The following is a 13,975-nucleotide window of genomic DNA, read 5'->3' on the forward strand; positions in this document are numbered from 1 at the left end:
ACTCGGTCAAAGCCCTACGTTGGTTACATTACTTGTGCGACAAGGAAGACAAGTGGATTCAGCATGCCCGCAACGGAGGGGGCGAAAAGACCATCGGAACGTATTCGGTAGATGGCTGGGACTTAGAAAACCCCAAGATCGTGTACGAGTTTAACGGTTGCTTATTTCACGGATGTCCCGTCTGTTACCCTGACCGTGGTACTAAAAATCAGTTTTTGCAACGAACCATGGAAGACTTGTACCAGGACACTTGTCAGCGACGCCTAAAGTTAGAACAGCAAGGATACCAAGTGGTGGAAATGTGGGAACACGAATACGATCACCGCTTGAAAACCGATCCCGAGTTTAAACGCCTCGTGGAAAGTTACCAGTTCATGGACCCGCTGAACCCGAGGGATAGTTTGTACGGAGGAAGGACCAATGCCACCTGTTTGCTGTACCAAGCCGACGAAGAGAAAGGAGAAGAAATCAAATACTTGGATGTGTGTTCGCTGTATCCCTACGTGTGCAAATATTGTCGCTTTCCTGTAGGGCACCCGCAATTGCTGACGGAACACATCGACCTGAAAAACATTCGACAATACGAAGGCTTGATCAAGTGCAAAGTTTTGCCTCCCACGAACCTATACCATCCCGTCTTACCTCACCATTGTCAAGGCAAACTGATGTTTCCCTTGTGCCGTACTTGTGCCGAAACGTGCAACCAAGATCAGCCTTGTCAGCACACCCAGGAAGAACGGGCCTTGACGGGAACCTGGGTCAGCGTAGAATTGTTCAAAGCTCTGGACATGGGATACCAACTGTTAGAAGTGTACGAAATTTGCCACTTTCCCAAGACACAACAATACCACAAGGGTGACCCTACTCAGAAAGGCATTTTCGCCGACTACGTGGATGCCTTTTTGAAACTGAAGCAAGAAGCCAGCGGCTATCCTTCCTGGTGTCACACTCCCGAAGACCAAATACAATTCAAAGAGAAATACTACGAACAAGAAGGCATCTCTTTAGACCACATCGAGAAAAACGAAGGCAGGCGATCGTTTGCCAAAGTGATGTTAAATTGCTTGTGGGGTAAAATGGCACAACGACCGTGTTTACCCAAGACGGAATATTTGACAGAACCTTCCCGCTACTTCCAGATGATTCACGACAAAACCAAATACATGAAACACGTGGACGTCGTTCGAGAGAATTTGATCTTGGTCAATTACGAAGAAGATCTGGACTTTGTACAAGACGACCCTTTTGGAAATGTCATCATTGCGGCTTACGTGACAGCTCATGCTCGCTTAAAATTGTACGAAGCTTTAGAACTGTTAGAAGAACGCGTCCTGTACTTTGACACGGACAGTTGCATTTACATCCATCACCCGATTCAACATCACCCTAACATCGAAGGAGACCGTTTAGGAGCCTGGACAGACGAGCATCCCGACGACAAGATTCTAAGTTTCGTCAGTGGCGGTCCCAAAAATTACGGCTACGAATACCGGGACAAACAAGGAGAAGTGCACACGACGTGCAAAGTGAAAGGACTGACTTTGAATTATCGTACCAGTCGAGTGGTCAATTTTGGGGTATTGAAAGAAGCCTTGCAATCGGGAGAGGATGGAAACTTTAAAGTGACCACCTATCAACCGAACAAGATTGTACGTTTACCCACTCACCACATCGTCAGTCGGCCCTTGGAAAAAGTCTATCAAATCGTGTACCAGAAGCGAGTTCGACTTCCCAATCATTTCACCTTACCGTATGGACACGTTGGTATAAAACATTGGTTGTAAGAGGATAGTTACCCCACCAGAAAGATGACTTCGCCACAGCAAGAATCGAGTGAGAAACCCGATGAGAACTCCAAGTTCAAACCCTACCATTTTCCAGTCTTCTTACCTGACTATTGTGATTGTGCCCGTCGATTGGACACGTTTCAGAAATGGCCTACGGATAGGGAAGGATTACCTTCTTCGCATGTTTTAGCTAGAACAGGATTTGTCTACTTGGGACCTGAGTCAGGATTGGGATACGAGGTACAGTGTTTCGCTTGCGGACTGAAGTTACGAATGGATCTATGTATCTATAAAGATTCAGCTATTCTGGAGCATACTCAATGGTCTCCGAATTGCCCTTACCTTTCTATGGCCTTTCCACCCATCACACTACGGTACAATGTTGACGGTACCTTAGAGACGGTACCTTCCAGAACAGGACATAAAAAACGTAAAAAAGGAAAGATGTACAAGCTGGAGACTGCATTGCGACTAGTATAAAAAGGGGGCTATGGTCAAGATCGATAGTTCATTGTGACTACCAAGACCGAGCGAACAAGATGAATACTTTGAAAAAGACATCGTTCCAGTTTGGGGATTGTAAAAAAGTTGTATCTTCCTCTAGTGTGACTAATATTGGATGGATAAGACCCATGCATTGCGACGGAAAATGTCCGGAAGGAAACTGCGATTGTCCATGTGGTTACCATTGTAATTGCGTAACGGAGTTTGCAGACGAGTGCGATTGTGAGCCTTGCGATGGGACCGATGCTGTACGTTGTGACCTGAGCGATGCCGTAAAGCATCATGGGAACTTTAGTGCCCCTACCCCTATCATGGAAAGTGATGCTGTGCGTGTCAGACCTGTGGGATGCGAAAGTGATGCCGCTCGTCCTCTTGGACATTTTACTGGGTTTCGTTTTAAAGGGGAATGTTCACCTTCACGTCTACCCCCCTACGGATGTCATCCAGCCCTGAGCAAACTCCTACCCATGTCACTCAACCCTCATCGAAACGAACCTGTGAAAAACGAATATTCGTTTCCTGTGCGTTTGTCGGAATACTGCGACTTTGAAAATCGTCTTCAATCGTTCAAAGGAAAATGGCCAAAGTATCTGGGAGGACCGACCCCCGAAGAATTAGCCAGAGCCGGATTTTTCTACTTGGGCGAAGGAGATAAAGTCAAGTGCTTCAGTTGCGATGTGTCACTTCACCACTGGGAACCGCAAGATTCGGCCTACGTAGAACATGCTCGATGGTCACCGAATTGTCATTACTTACCCTTAGTGGGACCGAGACATTGAAGTAACTTCTTACCATAATCATCTGTTCATGGATACTTTACAAGAGAACATTCGTGCTTTGCCTGTGGAGTTGAGAGAACGCATTTATCGAGAACTGGTCAAAATACAAGTGAAACGTAAAGAACAATTGCATCCGATACGTCACCGGTGTTTGAACCACTGGTACCTGAAGGCTATACAAGGACTGATTCAATTGAAAGTGTTCCATTGGACAGACATTGATGAACGACCTCCTGGTTATAAAAAGGATTGGTTTGGTATTGACGATTTTATCTACTACATTGTAAACGTACTGCATCGAATTCCAGAGGAAGAGTTAACGAATTACCAACATCTTGAACACAATGTCAACTTGGTGAAAGAGGAAACTTCTGAACGAATTGTAATGTGTAGATTAGTGACTCAACGATTTAAATTCGACACTGAAGTGAAACCATGTTTGTGCAAAGAGTACATTTCTTGTGTCAGACCAAAGAGGATTTAGTATGACCTATTCATGGATACTTTGCTAGAGAACATTCGTGCTTTGCCTGTGGAGTTGAGAGAACGCATTTACCGAGAGCTGGTCAAAATACAAGTGAAACGTAAAGAACAATTGCATCCGATACGTCACCAGATCTGTAACCACTGGTACCTGAAGGGTATAAGAGAACTGATTCGTCAGAAATTCTTTCAGTGGTCAGACATTGTTCAAAACTTTGAGGTCGCTAATGATCGACATGTTCATGATTATGGTTACTTCGAGATTCACCTAGTGCAATGCATTGAGGAAGACAAGTTAAAGGATTACCAACATATTTTACGTGGAATCTACTTAGAGGAAGAGGAAACACCTAAACGAACTCTGACGTTTCGGTTACAGTATGCAAGATTTAGATTCCCTACTGGAGAACGAAGATCTCTGGCTAGAAAGTACGTCTATTGCATCCGAAAAAAAGAGAATATAAAAAGAGGCTGCCATGCCACGGTTTATGTCACATGTCATCCAACAGATTCCGTGGAAGGAACTCAATGACCATATTCAAACCGTGGATCATTACCATCAATTATTACAAGAACTGTATCCATTCAATTTTGGACGACAAGTGGTGTGTGTCTTAGTGACTTGTTTTCTGGGATTTCGTTTACCAGCCGATTCCTTGTGGACTCTTTACGATCAGTACTTACCACCTCCATGGCCTTAAATGGTCACGAAAAACTCCTTTTGTTCAAAGCCTTGCGTTTTCATCTGGATACTTCTCGACCTCAACAGGAAAAAAAGATTCGTCAACTTTTAGCGACCCAAGACGTGTATGACGATGTGTGTGTAGCTTGTGACTTACACCCTCATTGGACAGATGTTCGTGATTGGAAAAAGGGGGGTTTTGAGGCTTGGACCCAAGAAGTGGCCCAGTATGCACAAGAGTTGTTCAAGGAAAAAAGTTACTTTTCAACCCGTGTTAGTGACGGTGCCAGAAGAACCCGTCACCGAGAACAACCACTCGCTTCAGGACAGGACTGTCATGGACATGCCTGAAAGGTCATTCCGGGAGGACACTTGTGTGACAATACCTCATGTAGAGACTGTAAGAACATTACACACTGTCCCTAGGACATCTTGGTTAACCAAAACATGTTGTACAGACACTTGTTTATATTCCACTTTGATCGCTTTGCTGTGTTTTATATTCCTGTACATCACTATTTGGGTTGTAAGTATTTTTGTCTTTCGTGTTCATATTTGAAAAAAAACATTCAATAAACGTGTTCTGAAAAAGTATATAAACTCTTGTCTTGTTTGTTTTTTCGTGTCACAAGTGACATTTCTCATACCATGGCTACCTCTGCTGTCTCTGCTCCCTCTTCCTCTACTGTCAAAGTCATCGACGAACACTTAGATCGTGCCAGTTGGGAGGCTTTGTATCTTCGCCATCCCTTTAACATGCTCATTGCTGGACCTAGCGGTTCAGGCAAAACCGAATTCGTCAAACGTTTGATCGAACATAAACATCATTTGATCGATCGGCCCCCTCAACGGATCGTGTGGTGTTACAAAGAGTGGCAATCGGCGTACAACCTCTTGCGAGAAAGTCAAGGCGATTCCATCGTGTTTGTGGAAGGCATTCCTAAAGAAGACGATGGCATCGTCTCTGACTCCCGTCTAACCCATTTGGTCATTTTCGACGACATGTTAGGAGAAGACGAAGAAGAAATTAAATTGTGGTTCACGCGCAAAGGGCATCACCGTAATGCCAGTGTCGTTTACATCACCCAAAATTTGTTTCAACAAAGTAAAGCCCATCGCACCATCAGTCTCAATGCGCATTACGTGGTCTTGTTTAAAAGCCCTCGAGATAAATCGCAAGTGCAAGTTTTAGCCAAACAGTTAGGAACGCCTTGGCTGACTCAGGCGTACGACGATGCCACTCAAACGCCACACGCCTATTTACTCGTCGATTTGAAACCTACGACCCCCGAGGATTTGCGATTTCGTACCCACTTGTTTCACCACTGGTGCCAAGACGGAGGGCCTGTCCTGTACACGTCTCCGTCCTCGACTTCATTTCACTCCCCATGAAAAAAATCTATAAAAACCTCAGACCCTTTTTCGTCTGTCTCACACAGTGTGAACATGACGTCCCTTCAGTCTCATCTTCCCGTCAAATTGATTCGTGCCTTGTATGGCATCAGTCGAGAAAAAGATCCACAAACACGAGCCCGTGTCTTAGAAGCTAGTCTCAAAGAAGTCTTACGATGGTTCACGGTGACGGCACGTCAATTACTCCAAGGAATCATTCAGATTCCTCATCAAACCCAACGCTTTTTCGATCGAAACAAAGTCGCTTTGGTCCAACTGGCCGATCCCCGCATCGACACTCAAACCAAAAAACAAATCATTTTGAAACCTGGAGGGAGCGGTACTCTAGGAGGGGTCATCATTCGCTCACTCTTAAGATGGGATCCTAATGCCCCCAAAGTTATCCCCAAGACAAAAGTCCAACGAAGCCCCAAGAAGAAAAAGAAAAAGACCAAGTCCCCAAGAAGAAGAACTTCTCCAGTGGCGGGACCCTCCTCTTACCAGACACCACCACCATCACCCCGGAAAAAGAAAAGAAGCCCCCAGAAAAAGAAACAGAGAAAAAGTCCCCAGAAAAAGAAAAGTCCACAGAAGAAGAAAACTAGTCGCAAGAGAGGCACTTCGGCCAGGACGCAACCTTACACTCGCAAGCCACGACCTGCCACAACGTCTCCGGCAGCCTCACGTTTGTCCACTTCTCCGTTGATGTCACCAGGAACTGAAGAGTACTTGGAGACGTTGATTACACCAAGAACTTCTCCGTTGATGACCCCCAAAAGAACTTCCCCAGTGGCAGGACCTTCCCATTTAGCGGCAGTGGCTGCTGCTCACAAAGTACCTTCTCCCAAAATCAAAGTCCATGAAAGATCGGGCATGTTACAAAGTTTACTGGATTTGTCCAAGCAAGAACTGGCTCGATTTAGTCCGTTACGTACCCCTGCACGACGTGTCATGCCTGTCCTCAAACTGATAAAACGTAAAGACAATCAGTGGCGACGCGTTCCAGTATAAAAAAGGCCTGTGACCGAGTAGGGTATCAGTGTTTTTAGGTGCTCCTAAAGACTCAAAGATGTCACCCTCCAGAAAACCCCAAGGAAAGAAAAGAAAAGGACTACCACCACGTTTAGCCAAACATGGGGACCTGTTATCTGTCCTGTCCAAAGCTTCTCCACCCCTACGAAAAAAACTCATTCAAACAGCCTCCAAAGAGGTCATCGATACCGTGTGCGAATGTTGTTTGAACGTTTTGAAAGGCACGATCCCATTGTCCAAACACCAGAAACAATGCTTAGGCAAACATCGTCACGTTCTTCGGAAAATGGTTCAAAAGAAAATTCCCATTCGTCAAAAAAAGAAGATGTTGGTCCAACGTGGAGGCATTTTACCTCTCTTGTTAGGCCCCATACTGAAAGGAGTCTTGGGAACCATGTTGGGAGGACTGATGGGAGCAAGATAAAAAGGCCTTCGGAAGTCCCAAGATCTCAGAATTCACCCCTGACAACCCCATGGAAGGACGAAAACTAGCTTTAGTGCCTTACAAACGATGGATGGAATACCATCGGTGGCAAGAACAACGCACCCCGCATTTACCTCCCAATCCCAATTTGAGCGAAATGTCCCAGTTGCAACACGAATTGCAATCCTTGCTGGATCGCCAAGATTTGTCCGAAACAGAAAAATCGCAAAAGTACGGTCAACTCTTGCAAAGACTGCAACTCTTTCACCAGAAAGCTTTAGACGAAACAGCTTTACCCACTCTGAAAGATTTTAAGACCTTGATGAAAAGTCCAGCACCATCACCAGTACCAGTACCAGTACCAGTACCACCAGTACCCGTGACCAAGACAGAAAAAGGAAAAGAAGAAGAAGAAGAAGGGTTTCAAACTCCACCCGAAAAAGTACGCAAGTTAACAACACCACCTACCTCCAGAATTGGATGGATTAAAAAGATGATGGCCACCCCTTCTTCCTCACAAGAGAAAAAGAAAGTGAAGACAGAAGTGAAGACAGAAGTGAAACAAGAACCGATATCCCCTGCTCAGACATCCTCCTCCTCCTCTTCGACACCTATTGCTGGCCGCACACGCAAAGCCTTGCAATCCAAGAAAATACCCCCAGAGAAAAAGAGTAGCCTCTTCCAAGAGTGGGTGCCTTATTAACACACCAACACAAAATAAAAATGGAAAAAGTCTTAGCCAGCATTTACTACGATCCCTCCCATCCTGCAGGTTACGCAGGAGTTCAAAAATTGTATCGTGCTGCCAAAACGCGACTGAAAAGTCTCCGTTTACCTCAAGTGCAACGATGGTTACAAGAACAAGCTACCTACACTTTACACAAACCCATTCGACGCAAGTTTGCCAGAAGTCGCACCCGAGTGGAAGGCATCGATCATCAATGGCAAGCCGATTTAGCCGATGTCTCTCATTTGGCCAGCTACAATCGTGGTTACAAATATTTGTTTTGTGTCATCGACGTCTTTTCCAAATTTGCCTGGGTCGTGCCCTTGACTTCCAAATCCAGCAGCGAGTTAGTGCGAGCCCTGCAACGGGTGTTGAAACAAAGCGGTCGTCGCCCTCTTCGATGGCAAACGGACAAAGGCACCGAATTTCTGAACCAAGCTTTCCAAAAAGAATTAAAGAAACGTGACATTCATTTTTTTACCACCGAGAATCCCGAAACCAAAGCCAGCATCGTGGAACGTTTTCAACGCACTTTGAAAGAACGTATGTGGAAATATTTTACGCATCACCACACTCTGAAGTACATCGACATCTTACCTCACCTGGTGCAAGCGTACAACCAATCTTACCATCGAAGCATCGGACGTGCCCCGCAAGACGTGACTCCCGAGAACGAAGTGCTGGTGTTTGAGCGCCTGTTTGGTACGTCCCCGACGAGGGCTGTCCCCAAGAAAAGTGGAGAGTTGACCGTAGGAGATTGGGTGCGCATTGGCAAAACCAAACGCACTTTCGACAAAGGTTACTTACCTAACTGGACGACCGAATTGTTTCGCGTCACTGGACGAGTGCATGGCCGTCATCCTGCCGTCTATAAATTGGAAGACATGAACGGAGAAGTACTCAAAGGAACGTTTTATTTGCCCGAGTTACAACGTGTCACCAAAAAAGAAGACGACGTGTACGACATCGAAAGCATTCTGGAACGCAGAACCCGTAAAGTGGGCAAACGACGTGTCAAAGAAGTCAAAGTACGTTGGAAAGGATATCCACCCAGTTTCGATTCTTGGATCGACGCTTCGCAAGTCATCGACTATAAAAAGAAGAAGTGACCATCATGCCCTTTCACACAGCAGCAGACGCAGCTACGTCGACCAGTCCTTCTTCCCCTAGTTCTTCTGTGCAAGATTTACAAAAACAACCCTTGTGGGTGTGGTGTGGAGAACGTGTGCCTAAAACGCAAATCGTCTTTTTCTGTCAAATCTTCGTGGTGTATTGTGTCATCGGGGCAGCCATCGCCAATTTGAGTTTGCAACAAGGAGACAAACAATTGTGGACCATTTTATTGAGCAGTTGCATCGGTTACCTACTTCCCAATCCCTCCCTGAAATTCTCCTCGAACGGGAACGTTGTGTCCAGTGCCAGTGCCAGTCACCAGTCCAACCACAATCAGAACCCCATTTTGGGCGGAGACACACCTCTGACATCCACTAATATTCCCTCGGACAGCCACAAAACTCTGGAATTATGAGTCACCAAAACCAATTTTACTTAACCTTACCCAGTGACAGTTCCATGGAGGTGTTTCCCAACAACACGTTGTGCTGTTACACGGCCAAATTACCTCAAGCCATCCCCTTAGATCACGAAGCCCATTGGGAAGTGGCTTTAGTAGAAATGATTCACCCGACCCAAGTCCTCAATGTCCTTCCCAATCAAAATAAATTTGATGTGGAAGTTCATGACGAACAAATGCAACAGTACTTGGATACCCATGGCAAATATGACAAGAAAACCCGTAACACACAAAATCCAAAGTGGACCACCTATCACTTGTTCATTCCCCCAGGCTATTATTTTAGTGGTCAACATTTGGTCAGCACCATAGCCACCAGGTTTAATGGTGTGTTTCTGAAAGCTTTGGAAAGTGTCAAAAAAAGTGTCACCCTGGAGTACCACAAAACAGCTCGTCGCTTCCTGATAAAATTTCCTGAGGGGCCCAAAATCATGTCTTTCTTATTTTGTCCTGAATTGTTTGACATGTTGGGCGGGGACATGGAGATGAAGAAGAAAGTAGAACAACAAAAAGGCGAATTACTAGTCATTTCTGACAACGATACTTTTGCCAAGTATTTTCGTACCCCGGTAGAACTGAACCAAGGACTAAATTTGATGTTCGTGTACTCCGATGTGGTGGAATACAACGTGGTGGGACACACCTCCGTACCGTTACTGCGTGTCATTCCTTTCAAAGTGGATTCTGCCGCAAACGCTGACGAGGAAGGTGGAAACACTTACCACGTCCACCGCGAATTTGTCCATCCTCACTATTTGCCGGTCAGCAAGTCGTATTTGGACACGGTCAACATTACTATAAAAGGAGATTTGGGACAAAATATTCCATTCACCAAAGGAAAAGTCACGGTGAAACTCCATTTTCGAAAACGGTTCTCTCACGATTCGTAAGTAAGTCATGTATCCAGTGTACCGAGGGGTGGCTCGACAGCGAGGACACGGTTTAGGAGACATGTTAAAATCGGCCTTTCGTTCGGTGGCCCCGGTGTTGAAACCGATGGTGACACGCGGATTGCACGCCTTGAAAGATGCGGCACTGACGCAAGGCAAAGAATTTCTCCAAAATGTCATCATCGACAAACAAAACCCTAAAGAAGCCTTCATGAGGGCAGGCAAAAATGTCTTGCTGCAAACGGGTAAAGACATTTTGGGCCGACGAGACACACCTATAAATGCCCTGCACGATACCGAGTCAAGCATTCAGCAAGGACAAGGCAGAAAGAGACGAAGAAGAAAACACCCCTTCACCAGACTTCAAGCGAGAAAGGCCAAGAAAAGAAGAACCGTACGAGACTTAGACGTTTTCGATTATTGAGAAAAGAGACAAAAAATGATGCACCGAGAATCTTGCGCCTGTTCCAAGACGGAACTGGATCTGTTTGCCATGCCCCCCACCATGATGACCATGCAAGAATCCCAATGGGTGGAATTTCACCCCGTCTCCTCATTGACAGCCTCAGCTCCCATCGAGTTTGAAATCAAAGGACAGCCCGAAGATTACATCGATCTGAATAGCAGTTACTTGTACTTGAAAGTCAAACTTGTCGATGAGGACAATTCGACCCTAGATGGCGATGAGGTAATAGCTCCCGTCAACAATTTCATGCATTCCTTGTTTAGCGGAGTGGACTTGTACTTGAACAACAAACTGGTCAGCAGCAGCATGGATACTTACCCTTATCGAGCGTACCTGGAAAATCTCTTGACGTACGGAATAGACGCCAAGAACACTCATCTCAATGCCTGTGTGGTATGGGAAGCTGACGAAGCTGAAAAGTTTGAAAATTTAGAAACTGATGAAAAGAAAGAAAACAATGACGGATTTATAGAACGAAGAAAGAGAATCAAAGATGGACAGAGTTTAGAACTGATGGATCGTTTACATCTGGACATGTGGTTGCAAGAGAAATATTTACTAAACGGGGTCAATGTCCGCCTGAGACTGAATCGGAGCAGTGCCGCTTTCCATTTGATAGGTAATACTGTTTGCAAAACTGTCATCGAGGAAGCCAGGCTCTACGTACGTCGTGTGGAAGTGTTACCTAAAGTGGGTAACGACATCAGTCAAACGTTGAGCAGAACGACAGCCAAGTATCCCATACGAAGAGTGGAAGTGAAAACCTTCACCATTCCCAAGGGACAACGATCCATGATCGAAGATCATCTGTTCCAAGGACAGCTACCCAAGCGTTTAATCATTGGTATCGTCGAAAATGAAGCCTTCAACGGAGCTTTGGCTAAAAATCCTTTCTACTTTCAACACTTTGGCGTGTCCAAGATCAAAGTCAGTCGAGATGGCAAGACCTTGTGTACCCGACCCTTTGAGCCTAACTTTGAGAAGAAGAATTACTTGAGATCGTACTTGTCCCTGTACGAAGCCACCGGTCAGTTAGGAACCAACACCAGTCACGGTATTACGTACGAGGATTATGTAGGAGGCTATGCTTTGTGGGCTTTCGATTTCACTCCAGACCAAGGCAGCGACGAGGGACATTTCCACCCTATAAAATCTGGCCAGATTCGTGTGGAAATTCAGTTTGCAAACCGAGACCCTGATGTAACGGTGAACGTCATCCTGTATGCAGAATTCGATAATACCATAGAAATCAACAGTTTGAGAGAAGTCATCCTAGATTACTAGAAAGCCATGGAAGACTGTTGTCCCTCTTTACCTAGTGAAGAAACTTTGGAGATGGAATGTAAGGAGACCGTGGAAGGAGAAGAAGATATCATGATGAAATCGAGATGGCCAGAACAAGAAGCCCATTTAGTCTCCTGTTTTGCCAAACACTTGGTCGACAAAATAACAGAATTGATCAAGAAAAATTGCTATGGATGTCAAAACGATCATCCCAGTCAAATTCAACACGATAAATGCCTGATGTTGAGTCAAGAAGAAAAATTGGACGAGTATCTGGACGAAGCTTGGAGTCTCATCTCGAACAAAGACGTGTTGCACCAGTGGTATAAAGACTTGCGTGAACATTCTTGTCCAGCATTAACCACTCAAGAGATCCATCGCATCGAAGCTCTCCTGAATCAGAGTGAGGAAACAGAACGAATAACCGTTTATTCGTCAGACATTTTCAAGCAAAAAGTCAGGATCGAATTGACGACGTATTATTACCTGTGAAGAAGAAAACAAACACAAAAACAATGGATACCTGGGAACTTTATTACCTTTTGAACCACAGTTCGTATACGTCTTCTTGGAATCCTGTCGTCTGTGCTAAAGATGAACTCCCTCATCGCAAACCTAAAGACCATCAAGCTTACGTGATCAACACGGACGATAGTCATCTCCCAGGAACCCACTGGGTAGCCGTCTACTTTCCTCAAGAAGGCTGTGTGGAATATTTCGATTCGTACGGATTGCCCCCTTTGGAAGACGATATCATCGACTTTATGAGAAGAAATGCTCAAACCACCCGATTCAATAACGTGAAATTACAAGGCACAGATTCCTTGGTGTGTGGACAATATTGTGTGTATTTTCTGCATCATCGCAGCCTGGGCTATTCCTTAGAACATTTAGTGACTCATTTTGATCCTCGTTCTTCTGCTAGAAACGATGTGAAAGTAGATCGATGGTTTTGTGACCATTATGCTTATCTTTTGTCTCAAGCTAGGAAACGTAGTGTCCATCAATGGCCTAATGATTTCCAACAGTGGAAATCACAATTTCATTCACAACGTTGTCAGCCTTGTTTAAAGTAGATTGTATTTAAAGAAAAAAATGTTTGTGATTTGAAAAAAATTGTTTGATGTTATAGTGTTGGATTATTGTTAAAAATGTTGTTGTTTAGTGTTAAGTGATTTTTTGAATAAAAAATGTTGTGTTTAGAAAAAAATGCCTTTGTCTTTTGTTTAGCTAGAAGAATGTTGGATTGATGCTCTTTCATTTCTTACTATCCCTCTCATGAACGTTGCGGCTCGAAAACCGTGTGGGGGATGTTTTCCTTCACGTCCGCGCTTTCACTTTAAGAACCGGGTTGTTCCCAGTCTAGCCATCCATTGTCGACTCATCCTCCTAAGAAGATGTGCTCCAAACTAGCTAAGCTCAACGAAGCCTACGTGAATTTGCATAGGGTCAGACACAGTCTGATACCGAAGCCAGAAGAAATAGAGAATGTGAGAATGTTAAAAATCACTGAAGACCTGATAGAAGAGCTCTTCAGAGAAGAAATGAACAGGGAGAAAGAAGAATGGACAGAGAAGTACAGACTTCAGAGACAGCAGCAACAACAACAGCAGCAACAGCAGCAGCAACCTGAAGCTGACAGAGGCTTTGTCGATTGTCGTATCGACACCAAAGAATTCTTCTTCTCTTTCCGAAGAAGCAGACCTATCGCCAGAAAGTCTATCCTCAGAGGACATCGCATTCTTAGAAACTAAAAAAGAATGCCATAGCAAAACAAAAAAACAGCCCTTTTCAGGGCTACCCAATACTCTAGAAAAGAAATAACTATTAATTTGCCAATGTGTGTAGGTAGAGTAGTGTGAAAATAAACACTAACTCTTTTTCAAAAAAATATGAGGGTATGTGTTTGTGTGATTGTGTTTGTAAGTGAAAAAATAGGTTGGTGTGGATAG

The sequence above is a fragment of the Sinohyriopsis cumingii genome, unplaced genomic scaffold, assembly GCF_028554795.1.
Source record: "Sinohyriopsis cumingii isolate HCF-2022 unplaced genomic scaffold, ASM2855479v2 utg001397l, whole genome shotgun sequence".
Classification (NCBI taxonomy): domain Eukaryota; kingdom Metazoa; phylum Mollusca; class Bivalvia; order Unionida; family Unionidae; genus Sinohyriopsis; species Sinohyriopsis cumingii.